This window comes from Nylanderia fulva, unplaced genomic scaffold (assembly GCF_048542155.1).
Source record: "Nylanderia fulva isolate GAGA-0341 unplaced genomic scaffold, ASM4854215v1 Scaffold76, whole genome shotgun sequence".
NCBI classification, from domain to species: domain Eukaryota; kingdom Metazoa; phylum Arthropoda; class Insecta; order Hymenoptera; family Formicidae; genus Nylanderia; species Nylanderia fulva.
The window spans coordinates 382880-402746 of NW_028190873.1; the positions used below are offsets into that span (position 1 = coordinate 382880).

Sequence of the window (19867 nt, forward strand, 5' to 3'; positions counted from 1 at the left end):
ATAACGCATATGCATAAGAAATTCAATCAATCGAATTTCTTATGATTATGCGTTATGCGTTATGGAAAAGTGTGTGCTCCCCGCTTAAAGTTGCCGCATTCGTCTTAGCTTATGATGCATTCACACTCGTACTCCTGTAGTTACAGCACTCGCCTTCGGCTCGTGTTGCAAATTACATTTGTATTCGTGTGAATGCATCACAAGCCTTCGGCTCATGCGGCAACTTCACGCGCGATGTAATTCGTTATTTTCCGTACTTGTCACATAAGATATTATTTTCGTTAATTAGGAATAGTATCCTTAGTTTGGATCTCTAATTCCTGTATTCCCTTTTAACCCCCTTTTGCTAAGCAACAAAGCTATATATAGGCGAGAAAAATATCGGTCCGAACTGCTTAAATTCTATTATATAATTATTAAGTATTTTTATGTATTATGACTCTAAAGCAAATTTTCATCTAAGATGCAGTTATAGATAATATTTCTATTATTTATATGTATTTATATGTATAAAGATAAGATGTCAAAATTTCATCTAGATTATCATCTAATTTTATTTAGAGAACAGCAAACACTGATTACAACTGTTAATATCAAAGTGTATATTTCGAAAAATTTTATTTTGATTGTCAGGACACAAGATTTCAGCGTTACGCGTCGTTTATATAAAAGCAATGCAATTTGTAGAATGTAACATTAACATCTCAATGCTTTTTGCACGCCTAGCAATTGCGTAATTTTGGAATGTCTTTTTCGCTGCGCGCTTATACTCGCGCGGATTGGTTGATCTTTTTTAATTAATTTCTCGTTAATTATTGCGAAAATTGCAAAACAGAAGAGAACTTTCTCACTCGGTTTAACCTTCTCTAATACCTGTATATGAGAAATTTGGCGATTATTATCGGATCCTGTAAATATATCTATAACTATATATTGTGATTAAAAAAGTATGCAATTTGTAATGTACAATTATATACTGTTTTTAATAATTATATTATTTTATATTAACTGATTTTTATCTTATTATTATATGTAAAAAATTATTAAGGAAAAATTACCGAAAATATAAAACTATCGAGAAATAGTAACACATTATTTAAAATGGGACACCTTGTATGTACATATACATTACAAATATAAATTACCATAAGAATAATTAATAATATACATTACCACATATATATACAGTTAAAAAATAGAAAACACTTTTTAAAAATTACTTATTGCTACTTCCAGATCGCTTAAACTGCAAAAAATCATTGTGGACTAAAAATTAAAAAAATTATTTTAAAGCTTGCAATTTTTCAATTTTAACGCAGAATCAGTGATTTAAAAATAGTTTTATCTTTTCCTTCTGTGCTTTATAAAAAACATTTATAAAATGACATTATTGTTTTGTTCCTTATTATTATATAATTTTGACATTTTTCTTTGGACTTTTAGAAAATCGAGGTTTTTTCAATAATAATAAGATCTCAAAATTTTAAAAATGTTTTCTAAAATAAAATTATGTTAACACAAAACGTCCCCTTCCAAATTCTACAACTTTTGTATTTTTTAATGGAAGCCTTTTAGTTTTCGAGAAATTTCAATCCGAAAATTAAAATAGGACATCCTGTATATATAAAATTTATTTTACCTTAATATGTTAATTTGAACATATAATTTTTTTCTGTTATGATTTAAATCAACACTGTACAATAAAATGTGTAAAAGCATATTATATTACGTCTGTGCGCAAATTGTGTTCAATACGAATAACAATAATAATAACTTGTAGTATTTGTAATTACTTTATTGTTATAATTACTTATGCTATTAGAAGTTTGTATATGTCGTAGGCCAATGGTTATTTTTAGCAAATAGCTTTTGACTAATCAAATGCTATGTCTGCCATGTCAAATGGTTTTCGTCTCTTTTCAAATGCTACTTTCCTAGTCAAATGTTATTTTCCTAAGTCAAATATTATTTGACTGAACCGCTGTTAGGCAAATGGTATTTAACATATACTTTTCCACGCGAAGCGAGGTTTCCGCATGAGTTTGAAACTTTCCACGCGAAGCGAGGTTCAGCCCAAACCTATATGTGTCTAGTTTTTTTATAGTGGAGCCCTCCGCAAGAGAGCCCACTGTGTCCACGCATACACTTTTCCACACGAAGGCAAGGTTCCACATGGGTTTACAACATTTAATGGGATTGTAACATTGTATATTATATTGTTTTATCTATTTTCAGTACGCAAAAGGGCTGCTAAACTCAAAGTGTCCCATTCGGAACAATTTCCAAATTTATTTCCATTTTCCTAAAAAACATTCAGGTAAATACTATTTGCCTAGGAAAATAGCATTTGGACACAAATAAATGGGCGAAAGCCATTTGACATGGCAGATAGTATTAGACTAGTCAAAAACTATTTGCTGAAAATAACCATTGGCCTACGATCCGACATATATGTATATATATATATATATATATATATATATATGTATATATATTGTACATATATATATACAACAATTTTTAATATATTATTAATGCGTATTTTGTATCCAATCGAATTTGCTATAAATTAAAAGGATTATTTGATTTATTATTGCTTATTGATACTTTAACGCTTAATTGTCAGGACACAAGATTTGAAGATACTTTTGTTGTAAAAATAAAAAAACTATATATATATATATATATTGTATATTGTATCTTTTATGTTGTATTAAAGAAACTTTATTTTATTGCATTTAATATACATAAAAATATTCCAAAACTAACTTATACCACTGTCTTTAATTTACCTACTAAAAAACTATCACGCGTGTAGCTAAGAATAAATCCATATTGATGAATCGATAAATTCCTTATTTCTGATCTATAATTTACGAATGCAGTATAGACACGCATTAAACAACGATTCTACTTGCATCATATACCAAAAAATGAATGTAGCCATATAGTTCTAGCAGCTAAAATAGGTAGAAAAACACTATTATAAATATGAAAACAGATATGAAGTGTCGTACAAAAACAAGCGAGAATGACCGCTCTCAAGCTTCTCTCTATTGCAATGTTTTCAGAAACGTTTTCTCGTGCATGCGCAGTATAGTAACGATATGAAATCCAGCGATTGTGAATATATACAAAGTGACTCATATAAAATATTACAAACAAATAACTCTGAAAATATTTATATCGTTCAATCAAAAATTTGTTTATAAGAAAATTTTTCATAAAAGGCTCTTTCTATAATAATTACATAAACATCGCACCTATCCCCTTTTCAAGGAGAGCAAGGAACAACTTAATAATTTCAATTGAATTCCTTTTATATATATAAATGTACATTGGATTTTACGAAAAAAAAAAAAATAAATTTTATCTGAAATATTTCTTTGAAAAATATTTTTCTATTAAAAATTAAAACATTTAACTTTTAAAGTAAAGTGCATTCAAATTAATAATATTAAGAAAAAATAATAAATTGTACAAAGTAATACAAAATAAAAGATTTAAATTTTAATTTTCTATATAACTTTCAATTCTAATTTTTTTATAATAAAATATAATTTTTTTATTTTTCTGAAATAAATTTTATTTTATATTAAATATTAAGCTTTATAATAATTTTTTTTTATTGCTCGTTTCACATGGCCTCGCAATATTTAATAAATTATCATTGTGTTTGTTTACATACGAGCTTGAGCATTGCTATTAATTAGGTGATTTTGTATTATTTATTTATTGTGATTAAATATTATATTTTATTTTATTTTTCCTGAAAATAAATTTAATTTTTTTCATTTTCTTAAAAATTAATTTAATTTTACATTTTTTAGAAATAGTTTTAATTTCAAAAAATTTTTCAAAAACAAATTAAAAAATGTTATATTAATTTTTTCATTAAATAAAAAAATGTAATTAAGTAAAAAACAAAAATTATAAAGTTTTTCATTTAATTTATGATTTTATCATTAATTTGAATGTACTCTATATTATAAAGTTTAAATGCTTATAAGTTTTAATAGAAGCATTTTTTAAACAAATGTTTTACATAAAATGTTTACTTTCTCCATAGAATTTAAATATGTAACATTTTATATGGAGTTTTATTTGAAATTATGAAATTATCCCTCGTCTCCCTTGAAAGTGCTTTATATTATGTAGTTAAAAAGGCCCCTCAAAGACTTAAAACTTTCTCATGAACAACTTTTTGATTGGACAAATATTTTTAGAGTTATTAACTTTAACCCTAACACTCTTTTACCCTACACATACACACGAATGGACACGAAAGTCTCGAACTCCAGAGTAGATATATAGGTTAAGTATATTATAATAATTTTTTTCTTTGAGCTTTTCTCTCTTTTTTATATTAATATTTTATAAAAATTAATATTCTATAACTATATCTGCCTGCGTGTACATACATCGAGCAATATATTAAAAATTTGATTTGTTTTTACAAACAAACAATTAAAATTAAGTAATTCGTTTTATATAAAAATAATATATTTAATGCCAGAAATTTTCTTTAGCGAATACGTATATCGTTTTTTATTAATTTGCAAAACATTTCAGATTGATTATCAGAATATCTGATACGAATATCAGGTCTAAACAGAGCACCCTTTCTCTCACAAATTTAATACTTCATTAGATGTTCAACGCGCATGCGCGGAAAAGCGTCTTTGAGAAGAACACTCTGAATTTGCCCGTAACTCCTGTCGACATTTAATCGGAGTTCGGTCGAAGCGACCCTCGGATCGAGTCCTAATATTACAGACACGAGCTCCCAAAGGCCTACGATACACCGCGATATCTTTGTAGTGTCCGTAAGCTAGTAAATTACTAGAAATACATTCAATGGCATGCAGTATTTCTAGTAATTTACTAGTTCGCGTGTGATCTAATGAGAAAAATCACACGGAGACGATATTCGGAGTGAAGGCTGCTTATAATGAAGTTTGCCGTGTTTTCGATCAGTCTGGTACGGTTTGGTGTAATACGTGAAGTGCGCTGAATGACGAACGGTGAACGTGAATGAATACAGCTTAGAGCAGCGACGACCAGTTCAGCGATAACACGGTGCGGATATGGTCGTGTTGGCCGTATTGTATTTAGGTAATACGATTACGTATTTGTAGCACATATTTTCGTTTAGATAGGCAACGCATGACTTAGGCGCGAAGTTAGTCGAGAAGCCTTCTTTCTGTCAAGTGATTATATAGTATATTTTTCTACTTATCCCTTTCGCTTGTTTTCGCCCAAGCAGATAAAATATGATTTTTGCAAACGAGAGAGAAGAGTTTTTTTATATTTCTTTCTTTACATCAAATACTATCACATTACTATAGTATGATTCTATGAATTTTATTCTATATTCTTATTCCATTTAAAGCACTAATTCTTAGATGTATCGATCGGCTTCATCTCTCTCTCTCTCTCTCTCTCTCTCTCTCTCTCTCTCTCTCTCTCTCTCTCTCTCTCTCTCTCTCTCTCTCTCTCTCTCTTTCTCTCTCTCTCTCTCTCTCACTCATTCTGTTCTTCATACCAAACGTATATGCATGAGCTTACGTCAACTATTTGCAATTTCTATTATTTCTTCTTTAAGTATGACATATATTTAAAATTAATGTGAAACAGAAATAAAAAGATTTACATAAGGTAAAATGCATTACTCCAATTTAAATTGTGTGTTTCGTCTTAAAATTATTTTATATATTTTTCTTATAAAAAGTCATAATTATATTGGAACAAATGCTATTTTTTAACAAATTACTATTGGAACAAATTACTATTTATTAAAAAATTATTATTAACTATAAATTATTAACTAGAATTTTTTCCCATTTTATATAGTTAAGATGATAAAGATAGAAAGATATGCGGAATTACATTGAAAATAAGACAAGATTTATTGGAACAATTATTTATTGTATACTTCAGATTATGCAAGGATGACAATTTTATAAAAGGAAGGAATTTTATCGAAGGAAGAGAGATAATCTTATAATTATAAAAAATTTAAAAATTATGATAATTGACTACATTTTTTATCTTGCTTTTGTCTAATTATATTGGTTTGTTATTGTTACTAATTCAAATTCTATTAACACGTTTTTAACTGTATTGTAACTAATTTATTAGAAAAAAGTAGATTATAATATAAACATGTGTATATTTACACTTAAAAGTGCATTATATTGTACGTATTATAAAGCATAAAAATATATAAATATTATATATAAATATACCATTAAAAAATCTTCAAAGAAGAGAAATACGCGCCAACTATGTAAAAAATTTGACATTGTATGCAAATATGTCTTTGTAAAAATGTTTTAAGTTTGAAAATAAAATTAAAAAATAAATTTAGAGATGTACAGTTCAAAAATAAATAAAATCAAAGCTACTCAGTATATATAAATATATAAATATATAAATATATATAAATATATATATGAATATATAAACAGATAAATAAATAAAACAGAAAAATATATAGTTAAATATAATATAAATATATACTCATGCTCCCCCCCCCCCCTCACCCCAGAAATGATATCGAACCAACGTCGATTCGTCATTGAATCAACGTCGATTGAACGAATTGATATCAAATCGATTCGACGTCCATTTGTTCAATCATTTCTGATTGAGTGACAAAAAAATGGGCCACTAAATTTTAGCACAATTTTTTGACATCTTTGTATTGCGATAACTCAGTAAAAAAATCATCGTTAAGATAAACCAAAACTTAAATTAAAGTTTGAACATTTCTCTTAATAATATGAAAAACTAAAATTAAATTATAAAAAATGTTATACAAAATGCGAACGTTAAAGGTAAGTCGTTAAAAAATTGATAAACATAAAACAATGTCTTTTTAAAATTTTTTTAAATTTTAGCTAAGAAAAATTGGTTCCCCGGTACAAAAAAATATGAGTTTTTAAACTTATTAATTTCCTAACAAATCCATGTTTTAGAAAATTTTTCGATGATTTTTTAAAAAATAAAATTATACCGTTTTGAAAAAAGTTGCAAAATTTTTTCTTGTGAAATCTGTAATTTAAAAAGAAATTATCGTGAAAAACTTTTTGAAAAAGGAAATTAAAATGTACACTTTAAATCTCGAAACTTTTGTGCCGATAACAAACATAAATTTGCCGATAATAAATATTTGTTTAGACAAAATGTAAAGTTTAAATACATAATTCTACAAAGAAACGTATCATACATATTCTTTTCTTCAATTTCTTTTTCAAAACAATAATATTTTAAAGAATTATAAGAGTTATATATATCTTTACTTTAATAGATCCTAGAAGAGGTTTGGGGTTAAATCCCCTTTCCCTTCAAAATTAAAAGAAATAATATTGTAATCCAATTTGCAAAAATATTTTTTCTAGAAAATCAATAAATTTCGTAGAAACCATCCCCTATTATCGATTTGCTAGTGTGTGTGTGTGTATACACACATACATACTAATAATGTGTTTGCGTGCGCGCGCGTGGTATGGAAAAAAAAAATAAAAAAAGATAAAAGAAAAGAATTAAAAAAAAGGAAAGGTAGTAAGAAAGGGGGGGGGGTGAGAGGGAGGAATACGCAATAAAATATTGTATTATTAAATTTTTAAATAATTAATATTTAGAAATTTAATTAAAATCAGTTCATTAGATTGATGCGAATAAGATTTATTTCTAAAAATGTTGATATGTTGAAAATGTTATTATATACAATTAAAAGTGCAATTATATATGTCGCAGACAAATGGTCACTTTAAGCAAATAGCTAGTCAATTGCCGTATCAGTTGCTTTTGATCACACACAAACACACACACAGGTTGGGAGGGGAGGGCTTTGACACTCTCTCCCCCTCTCTCAACCATTCCGTCCATTTCTCTCTCTCTCTCTCTCTCTCTCTCTCTCTCTCGGTTTTAGAATACATATTTTCAAGTTTGTTGATTTCCTCGCGAAATTTTTGTTAATAATTTAAAATAAAGCAAAATTTTTCTCATTAATTACATAGAATATTATTTACATCTAAAATAAAAATTTTTTCACAATATAATCGAATCGAATAGATAGGTTATACATTTTATTCAGATACGTCACACCACTCTATTTATCAATTTAATTTTAATCAGTTATCAGAAATCGATATCTTTATTTAAAATAGGACAGACACGTGTACATGCGTATGTAAATAAAGTGGCATATATAAATATATTCAGAGCATATTAAAATCAATGAATAGAAAAAGTAGAATATGATTATTCCATTTATTCGCAATTTTATAACGCTGAAATCATGAACAAAATGCAAAATCATGAACATCATGAACAAATGCTCTAAAATATAAATTAATTTTTCTCTTTTTGCGTTTACGATTTTATTTTTCTTGGTAGTCAATTTTAACGTTGCTATGATTAGAGTCACATTTGTAATGGAATTTGGTTCTTTAAAATAATACTTTAATCCATTAAATAAAAATTGTAATTAGTTCTGTTAAACTTAATAATTGTAAACAAAGAAGGGCAATAAGAGCTATTAAACATAATACAGTTGTCAGATGATATTAATAAAATTTATTTAAACAAAATAATAAATACATAAGAAATAAACATTTATGCGAACGTTTCGGCTGACATTTCAAGCCTTCTTCAGCGCAATACAAATATTTGAATTATAAATTGAATTGTAATATTAAACATTAAAGACGGTAATTAACAATGTCAAGATAATACAGTCAGTTGTTAATTACCGTCTTTAATGTTTAATATTACAATTTAATTTATAATTAAAATATTTGTATTGCGCTGAAGAAGGCTTGAAATGTCAGCCGAAACGTTCGCATAAATGTTTATTTCTTATGTATTTATTATTTTGTTTAAATAAATTTTATTAATATCATCTGACAACTGTATTATGTTTAATAGCTCTTATAGCCCTTCTTTGTTTACAATTATTTAATCCATTAGTTTTCTTTAAACCCCATTAATTGGAATAATAATTATATAATAATTATATAATTAATACTCTTCATCCAATATAACACTAAAACAAATTTCATTATTGTACATATGTTTGTAGCAGGCGGAACGATAAGTTTATTCGCAAATTGCTGCATTAACAAATATACTCAAATGGCGAAATTATAGAAATAAGTACTTATTTTCCGAAAATAGTCGCCTCTATAAATCATTTGGTAATTAGTGTTATTTGAAACCTTTACCACACCTTTTTCCTTCCAATCTGACCTATATAGAATCTAAAAGGTAGGCGCGGTATCCCTTTATTTTGGACTATAAATAATCTCTATAATAACGAAGAAAACGATACAATTGAAAGATTAATCCGATACAACTTGCGGATCGTTTTGCGTCACGAAGCTTCTTTTTTCTTATTTGTAAAACATGTTTGTAAAAAAGCAGAAATTAATTTTGTTATAAACAAGCAAAGTATCATTTAGCGATAAAAATATATACTTCAGCATGATTCGGTTCTTCTCCTTTAGAATGAAAATTTTTTCCTGACTTTGGGAACAAAGTGCTCATAAGATTCTTATTTTTTCTAAAAAGAAAAGTGAAAGAAAAGATTAAGTCGCTCTCTCAACGTTTACGTTAATGCGCGGAATACGTACTGTATCGCGATCTCATTGCCAAATATGGCTAGCCGCGGTATTCTTAGCACTGCTCGAGCGCGAACGATACTCGACGGAGCTACCCGACAAGTGCATACTTCTTTTGTCATCTTTGTCTTCGTTTTTCTTTTTTCTTCATTTTTTTCTTATTTTTTTTATTATATTAAAAAAACTTGTGTCCTGACTTAACATAATATGTGATATCTAAAATGGAAGCTAAAATTTCGAAAAAATTAATTATCGCTTTAATAGTCATTAACCTAATTAAAAAGTGCAAAAACGGGCTCCAAAATGACGGAAAACATGAATGGGACGATCCTCAGTTTGATAAAAAATAATATTTAAAAAACATGTTTTCTGACTTAACATAATGATATCTAAAATGGGGCCTAAAATTTGGAAAAAATTATCGTTTTAATGATTGAACCTAAGTTTTTATTTTTTCAATTTCTACTTGTGTCATTATTATCGTCATTATCTTTATTATCGTTGTCATTGTCATTCTTTCGATTTTTATAGTGTCAAAAAATTTATAATAGAGAAAATTATTTTATGAAAAAATATATATACATACACTGAGAAAAATAAAATTACATGTACTCGTATATATTAGCATTATAAATCATATATAATATATAATGTAAATAGCGAAGCACATGTAAATTTAAAAACTAACAAAGTATAAAGTTACAATTAAATTTATAACAAAACATATTTTACATTTTATGTCAAAGATTGTTAACTTCAATTTTTAATAATTTAAAAAGAGAAAAATGCTTAAAGTGTCTTGGAAAGTTCTCGAGATAAACTACAAGAATATATGTAATGAATAATAGTAGGTTCCATTTAAGAAATTGAAGTTGACCTTCACGTGACCTTCAAATGATTAATAAGGTCAAATCAATGACACTACTATTTATGTTCCCCTCAAAGTCAAAAACCTTTTGTTTAAAACATTTTTTTGTATTTCTCATAATTTTCAAAATGTTTACCTAGGGCGATTAAAATGAATCATCCTATATAATATATATGTGAATATATTAATATAATTTAAATCGATATTTTAAACAATAAACATTTAGTAATGTTTATGTAAAACTCTATAAATCTTTTAGAATTTATAATGTAACATTATTAGAAAAATCTTGCAGAAGAAAGTGAAATGATGCATGAACTTAGTAATTTAATAATTTACCCTCAAGCCTAACCTTTACCCTTTAGTCTAAGAATCAGAATTATATTTATTTAAACTATCAAGACTTACAATAAATTTATAATAAAATTATAAGAAAATATATATTATAATAATAAAATCAAATTAAAAGTTTATTAATTAGGCTCATGTAAATTCAAAAATTAATAAGAAGATATAGGCCTAATCGAGCAAGGAAGTTTTGAATGTTGTGAATAATGTTTATTTTAATATATTATCATAATTATTTATATATATAAAAAATTATTATTATAAAAATAAAATAATTATTATAATAATAAAATAATAAATATACTAATAATAATAAATTATAAAAATCATTATTTATCCTTTTGTAAAAAAGGCATGTAAAGTCGATTTTTGCATGTATTGTTGCCGCTTTTCCGCGTTGCTGATTGGCTGTCTCGATTCGCATTGTGTGTTATATTCATATCAAACAACTGTCATTGCGAAGGTTAATAGTTTAACAGTTGTTCAAAATAATATCAAATCAAAGTACATAAAATCAATGGCGCGCGCGAAGCACGCGCTTGTCTTGTCTAGTCCTTTTGTAAAAAAGGTATGCAAAGTCGATTCTTGCATGTATTGTTGCCGCTTTTCCGCATTGCTGATTAGTTATCTCGATTCGCATAATGTGTTATATTCATATCATTGCGAAGGTTAATAGTTTGACAGTTGTTCTAAATAATATTAAATCAAAGCATATAAAATTAATGATGCGCGCGAAGTGTTGTCTAGTATTATAAAAAAATAGACGTTTCTCTCTCTCGACTATACTTACAGTCTTCTTCAATACAATAATATATCAACGTAAAGTTCTTATCGCAAGAAATGGTTATGACGAGCATATAAAAGCATACAAGCATATAAGAAATTTTTTTAATCCAAAAAAGATGGAATAAGAAATGCTATGACAAAATATGAGTTTGATAATCGATTGTAAAATGAAAAATTAAGATGAGTTATATATATTATAATATCCTTAAAATTAAGATGTCATAAATAAAAATAAAATGATAATAAAATAAAATTATAATAAAATAATATTACAAAATTATAATAAAAAAAAGTGAGGGCCCTTAAAATAATTTATAAATTTTTTTAATAACATTAAATTGACACATACGTATGCATGTAGAGAAAATAATAATTATATTATTTTTTTACTGAAAAAATAAAAGTAATCTTTTTGTAATAGTCATTGCTTATTAAAGCTTATTAAAGCAATGACTATTACAAAATAACGCACGTGGAATTTTTGTACTATAACAATTGACGATTTTTCTGTTTTTTTTTGTCTCGCGCGATATAATTATGGCTATTACTATAACAACCACTACTTAAGCAAGAAAACATATATTACAGCTGCTGGTTTATTGTCGTGATATCAGCCCTTTAGTGACAATTAGACCATAATTAATTGATCATAAAGAGCAGCCAACAACGTTATTAAGGTTAGTAACAGTAGTGGACTTGTAACATAAAACAGTTAATATGCAAATTTTCTATAAATATAATTCTTGCTTCATTGCGTACGGAAAATTATGAAAAGAACAGTTTGTATAGAAAACGCTTTTGAAAGCGCGAAAATGTGAAAAATAAAAAATGTCTTTATGCTTGAAATGGCTAAATTTTTTACTTTTTATTCCAAGCAGCAAACTGACGTCATTCAATGTTAAAATGACGTAAGCTTGCTACCTACGATATTTCTATCCTAAAGAAAAAATTACTTGCTCAATTTTGTGAGAATTGGTAGTATATAGTTTTTTAATTTAAAATTAAAAAAAATTAAAACAGTCACGAACAAAGATGTGCGTTATTTAAAAATATAGATGCATTTCAAATGGAAATACAAAATATAAAATCTTTATTTGCATTTTGCATTTCACATACATTTTTTTTAAACTATTGTACATATTATTTCTATTTAAATGATTTTTATTATCCATTTTCTATACTTTAAATGAGGGTTACCCTATACTTTAAATACATTTTTTTTGTAAACTAAAAATTAATCGAGATGATATGTACAATAATATATACATGCAATGCAATGATACCACCATATTTTCATTCTGTATTAGTTCTAATTTTAAAATCTTCAAGAAGGAAAATAGGGGACATTCCCTCTTTGAAAAACTTGTTTTTCTGAAGCACGTTCAACTTCTAAAGATCATTATATGTAAGCAAAATGTCATTTTAAAAGAATAAATGAATATCTGTAAACAATATAAAAAAATAGTATATTAGCTAACAAGTGCGGGGGATTGTAAATCGGCCGAGAGTGCGGAAGTTTGGCGCAAGAGGCGAAGCCGAGTATGACAATCCGCACGATCGGCCGATTTATGACCCGCACATGTTGGCTACGATATTTTGTGTGACCGATGCGTGGAAAGGGACCCCTTCCAAAAATCCCATTATGTGAGTAAAGAGCGACTTTTTGCGCGCCGGTTGCACAAAAATATTTTTATAATCTTATAATCCTATAATCCTATATATATATATATATATATACAGGGTTTGTCCGGAAAGTAATGCGTCGCATTTTTTTGTGACGCGACTATACATCGCAGAGCGATGGGACCGGTTGGGGAGGAAGGGGGGTACCCTTAGCTTTCCAACGGTAGGTCGCTCAATTGTTTCCATGCGCTTGGAGGGTTAGGACGGCTTATTCTGTGAACCTCTGCTTAGTGGTCGCGTCGAACTTGTGATGGAGAGAACGATAGAGCAACGCTATGCGATAAAGTTTTGCGTGAAGCTGGACAAGACGCCGCTGGAAACTTTTGAAATGCTCAAGAAAGTTTTCGGGGACGATTGCCTTTCCAAATCGCAGTCAAACAGATGGCACAAGATGTTTAGAGAAGGTCGGAAGGAGGTCGCCGACGAGGCCCGCGCAGGACGCCCGTCAACATCGCGAACGGACGACAATGTGACTCGTGTGCGCCAATTATTGAATTCAGACCGTCGAATGAATGTTCGCTTAATGTCGGAATTATTGAACTTGCCGAAAACGATTGTTCACGAGATTGTATCGGAAGACTTGGCCATGCGGAAGATTTGCGCAAAACTTGTGCCCAGAGTGTTGACCGATGCGCAAAAGCAACACCGAGTGGAAGTTTGTGAAGAACTCAAGCAACTCTGTGCAGATAATCCCAATTTCCGGCGGACTTTTTTTTATTTCCTCGGCTGAAAAGGGAGCTCAAAGGACAACAGCTCGAGTCGGTTGACAACGTACAAGCTACTTCGACGGCCTCCCTGAACAGCATCCCAGTCAAGGAGTTCCAGAAATCTTATGACGCATGGAAATCGCGTTGGCAAAAATGTATTGACGCAGAAGGGTCATACTTCGAACAATTTTAAGTTGTTTTACCTATGCGATCAATAAATTCTTTTTTAAAAAAATGCGACGCATTACTTTCCGGACAAACCCTGTATATATATATAAATTATTCATGTAATTCAATTTTTGTAATTCAAAGTTATATATATATATTAAAAGAAATAAAAAATTTAAAACACGATATACACCTCCTCCTTCTCGACCATAGAGCTAAACGCGATGTTATTGCGAAATTAAGTAAGAAAATTAAGGAATCTGGAAATTTGTATCCTATAGTTGGGATCTCAAAAATTTCCCTTGTTCCTTTTTTAAGGATCGACAGGAGGCTTGGTGGAGACGCCTGTCGGCCGGCCGGGAATTACAGATTCTTAATTTTCAGATTTTAGCCAAAATACTAAATAAATCTCATTAAATTTAGGATATTCTTAATCAGTAAGCTCATATGTAGTTCTCTAAAGAGCTATTTTATAAAAAAAGGTAAAAATAAAAATATTTAATAAACTTGGGGAAACGGACAGCAAGGAACGGGTAAGGTTGGGTTAGCTGCGAGTTCTTATTTAATTTATTATAAATTTTTAAGAGCAAAAATGTAAAATTCGGCTCTTTGGTGGACTGCTTTATTATATAAAGAATATATTAAAAAAAAATTTATGAAGTTATGTCACTTATTTTATGAAATATCTGGACGATAAGATTCTCATTAGATTCATAAGGAGCAAGAGAAATTTCTGTGGTAACATAAGGTTTGTTCGCGTCGCATGCTCCAACTTGCTCCTTTTTATTTCAATGCGCTCGTATTGGTCCAATTCGAGGAGCGCACCAATACGAGCGCATTGGAGTAAGAAGGAGCATGTTGGGGCATGCGACGCGAACAAACCTATACTGACTGCTTGACAAGGAGAGAGTATCATTCTGTCTTTGTCTCTCTTGCATCTGAAAACTCGAGTTCAAGTCTATCTGGTATAATAATTTTTTTTATAATATATTAGAATATATAAAAATTATTTTAAAAAAATATATTTTTAAAGACGATTTGTAAGAATTTTTTAATATTAAAAATATTTCAATAATTTCACACACATTGTATATAAATGCAAAAGAATTTCGTAAATAAATTAATCAAATATTTTCTATATTTTAAGAACTTTAGTTTTGTCTTTACAAAAAATATATTTTTAATAATTTTTATATATTCCAATAAAAAAAATGTTGATACCGATATATTGGAACCCGAGTTTTCACGGAGAGAGACTGAACACCTTTGCACTCACTATTATATATTTTTCTTTCATACTTATTTATGTAGCAGATATTATTAATATCAATATAATTGAAAAGTAATTAAGTAATAAATATTGTAAGCCAACTAAACGAGCAAAATTACATAAGATAAAAAGATTTATTAATAATTAAATTCTCATTCTATTAGAAAAACAATATACAACGTAAACGTTTCGACTGCTTTACAGTCTTCTTCAATACATAAAATTCAAATATTAAAATACAAAGTTAATGATTCTTCGCTGATGAACAATGAATGAGTAAGACGATTGGTCTGAGATTCCAAGTTTTCTCATTTTTTTCAAATCATCCGACTTGTCATAAATTAAGAACAATTTATAGCTTGGTAGATAGAGCTATATTGCTATCACATCCTCAATTTCACAAAAAAAATATAGAGAAAGCTATTAATATTTTGCTATCCAATGATTATCCTCTTGACTTAATTTTTATAGAAATAAAACGCAGATTGAAACATCTTTCAACGAAGAAATTTAGCAAGTCTAATACCAACAATATAATAGATACCAATACCACAAATACAAACATTAAATATTTTCAAAAATAAATATTTTTATCGGCTCTCAATATAAATAATATAAGTATGCTGTCTTCTAAGCTGGGCAATAGAGCCAAGGAAACGAAACGAAAAATTAATTAAACGGAACTGTATCTCAATTTGAGATCCCAAAGTTCCACATATAAATTAATTTCGAAACTTACATATGGAGAAATAAGCGAGAAAAATATAGGTCCGAAAAGTCGCTGAAGCGGGAATCGAACCCGCGTCTTTCACTTTCCGGGCGACTGCTCTTACCAACTAAGCTATTCAGACCCTTTCGATCCTATATTTTTCATTTGCCTTTTTAGTAGATGTTAGTAAATACCGCCATGATTAGCCCAAGGCGTGAATAAACTCAGAAATAAATATTTTTATCGGCTCTCAATATAAATAATATAAGTATGCTGTCTTCTAAGCTGGGCAATAGAGCCAAGGAAACGAAACGAAAAATTAATTAAACGGAACTGTATCTCAATTTGAGATCCCAAAGTTCCACATATAAATTAATTTCGAAACTTACATATGGAGAAATAAGCGAGAAAAATATAGGTCCGAAAAGTCGCTGAAGCGGGAATCGAACCCGCGTCTTTCACTTTCCGGGCGACTGCTCTTACCAACTAAGCTATTCAGACCCTTTCGATCCTATATTTTTCATTTGCCTTTTTAGTAGATGTTAGTAAATACCGCCGTGATTAGCCCAAGGCGTGAATAAACTCAGAAATAAATATTTTTATCGGCTCTCAATATAAATAATATAAGTATGCTGTCTTCTAAGCTGGGCAATAGAGCCAAGGAAACGAAACGAAAAATTAATTAAACGGAACTGTATCTCAATTTGAGATCCCAAAGTTCCACATATAAATTAATTTCGAAACTTACATATGGAGAAATAAGCGAGAAAAATATAGGTCCGAAAAGTCGCTGAAGCGGGAATCGAACCCGCGTCTTTCACTTTCCGGGCGACTGCTCTTACCAACTAAGCTATTCAGACCCTTTCGATCCTATATTTTTCATTTGCCTTTTTAGTAGATGTTAGTAAATACCGCCGTGATTAGCCCAAGGCGTGAATAAACTCAGAAATAAATATTTTTATCGGCTCTCAATATAAATAATATAAGTATGCTGTCTTCTAAGCTGGGCAATAGAGCCAAGGAAACGAAACGAAAAATTAATTAAACGAAACTGTATCTCAATTTGAGATCCCAAAGTTCCACATATAAATTAATTTCGAAACTTACATATGGAGAAATAAGCGAGAAAAATATAGGTCCGAAAAGTCGCTGAAGCGGGAATCGAACCCGCGTCTTTCACTTTCCGGGCGACTGCTCTTACCAACTAAGCTATTCAGATTAATTTTTCGTTTCGTTTCCTTGGCTCTATTGCCCAGCTTAGAAGACAGCATACTTATATTATTTATATTGAGAGCCGATAAAAATATTTATTTCTGAGTTTATTCACGCCTTGGGCTAATCACGGCGGTATTTACTAACATCTACTAAAAAGGCAAATGAAAAATATAGGATCGAAAGGGTCTGAATAGCTTAGTTGGTAAGAGCAGTCGCCCGGAAAGTGAAAGACGCGGGTTCGATTCCCGCTTCAGCGACTTTTCGGACCTATATTTTTCTCGCTTATTTCTCCATATGTAAGTTTCGAAATTAATTTATATGTGGAACTTTGGGATCTCAAATTGAGATACAGTTCCGTTTAATTAATTTTTCGTTTCGTTTCCTTGGCTCTATTGCCCAGCTTAGAAGACAGCATACTTATATTATTTATATTGAGAGCCGATAAAAATATTTATTTCTGAGTTTATTCACGCCTTGGGCTAATCACGGCGGTATTTACTAACATCTACTAAAAAGGCAAATGAAAAATATAGGATCGAAAGGGTCTGAATAGCTTAGTTGGTAAGAGCAGTCGCCCGGAAAGTGAAAGACGCGGGTTCGATTCCCGCTTCAGCGACTTTTCGGACCTATATTTTTCTCGCTTATTTCTCCATATGTAAGTTTCGAAATTAATTTATATGTGGAACTTTGGGATCTCAAATTGAGATACAGTTCCGTTTAATTAATTTTTCGTTTCGTTTCCTTGGCTCTATTGCCCAGCTTAGAAGACAGCATACTTATATTATTAAATATTTTGTCATACTATGTATAGAATCAATTTCTGATAAAGTCGCTTCAGCAATAAAAAGACCTGACATATTGGTGGGATATTGTTGCATTAAAAAATTGAATAACTTCATAAGGGTTCAAAAGGGCAGAAACGATTGTCCCAAGAATTCTAATGTTATTTATAGATTGAATTGCAATGATTGTGACGCCACATATGTCGGACAGACAAAAAGACAGTTAGGAACGAGACTTAAAGAACATAAAAATAATATTAAATTAGACTCTGCTAAGCATTCGGTTGTCACGGAACACATTCTAAATGAACAGCATACATTTGACTGGGATAACACTAAGATTATGAAAAGAATTACCATAAAAGGCTAATATCTGAAATGATCCATATTAAAGAACAGAAAAATGGAATTAATTTAACTAAAGACACTGAATTGCTAGACAGTAGTTATTTTGACATACTTAAAAAATTAGCTGAATTATAGTTTAGAAAAACATTGGTAATAAATATATACATCACGCTCTCTACCTTGACATTTGTTATTTAGACTTCGCAACACACACTTGAAATTTCGAGAAAAAGAACTTGTTAAAACGATAATGTAAGTTGAAAGATTTTTCAATTTTCTCTGATATTAATTAATTCGCGTAAAATCTCCACAGCATGATTAAATGTTGCAAAACTTGGAATCTCAGACCAATCGTCTTACTCATCCATTGTTCATCAGCGAAGAATCGTTAACTTTGTATTTTAATATTTGAGTTTTATGTATTGAAGAAGATTGTAGTGCAGTCGAAACGTTTATGTTGTATATTGTTTCTCTAATGGAATGAGAATTTAATTATTAATAAATCTTTATATCTTATGTAATTTTGCTCGTTTAGTTGGCCTACAATATTTATTTCTTTTAATTTCGTTAATTTATACGAGCCTTTCATCAATTAATTTTAATTAAGTAATATATATTTATTAATCTATAAATTTACGATATGTCCCAGCAAACACCGATATATATGGTAATTGTTACATTGCTACAATAAAACGGAATATAACAGGTAATATAACGTGTACGTTACATGTAACATCCATGTTAGTTGTAATTTTCCACTCATAGATGTAACATTTTAATATAACATATATTACGTTGTAGTTATATTGTAATTATATACCAAATAGCACATTGATGTATTGATAAGTCAGTGCTATCTTGGGATATAATGACAATATAACTACAATGTAATATATGTAATATTAAAAATGTTACATCTATGAGTGGGAAATTACAACTAACATATGGTATACGTTACATGTAACATGCTTGAGTATATAACATTTATATATTATGTTTGCTGGGGTTTTACATAATAGACTAAAATTGATAATCATTTTCTCCTTATTGTCTCTCTATCGCGCTGACGATATGTAAAATCAATGAAAAAATATAACGTAAAAAAAGCAATCAATTACCAATCCTAATAAGCGCCCGTGTCTTACATTCTGAACATTAGTTTACTCTTCGAATTATTATTTTATTATTATTATTATTACTGCACAATTTGGAAATATATATGTAATTTTTGATATTATTTGCATATATATACGCACATATGTGTATAAGCATATATAAAATTTACAAAAAGTAGGTGCTTATTAGCCTTGCTACATTACTGCTTTCTGCTACGGAAGGCTAGAAAGTATTTTCAGGC

At 29.0% G+C, this 19867-nt stretch overlaps 1 protein-coding gene across 5 annotated transcripts in view; it reads left to right on the top strand.

The window, feature by feature from the left end:
- The first annotated feature begins 4674 nt into the window (after window positions 1–4674).
- Window positions 4675–19867, top strand: part of LOC114937659 (uncharacterized) — an 88349-nt gene continuing 73156 nt past the window's right edge. For 4 of the 5 annotated variants that reach the window (XM_029311230.2, XM_085489005.1, XM_029311232.2 and 1 more), the window contains exon 1: window positions 4675–5115. The gene's annotated coding sequence lies outside the window, so the exon portion shown is untranslated. The remainder of the gene's footprint in view (window positions 5116–19867) is intronic. The other variant, XM_029311231.2, reaches the window with a different exon arrangement.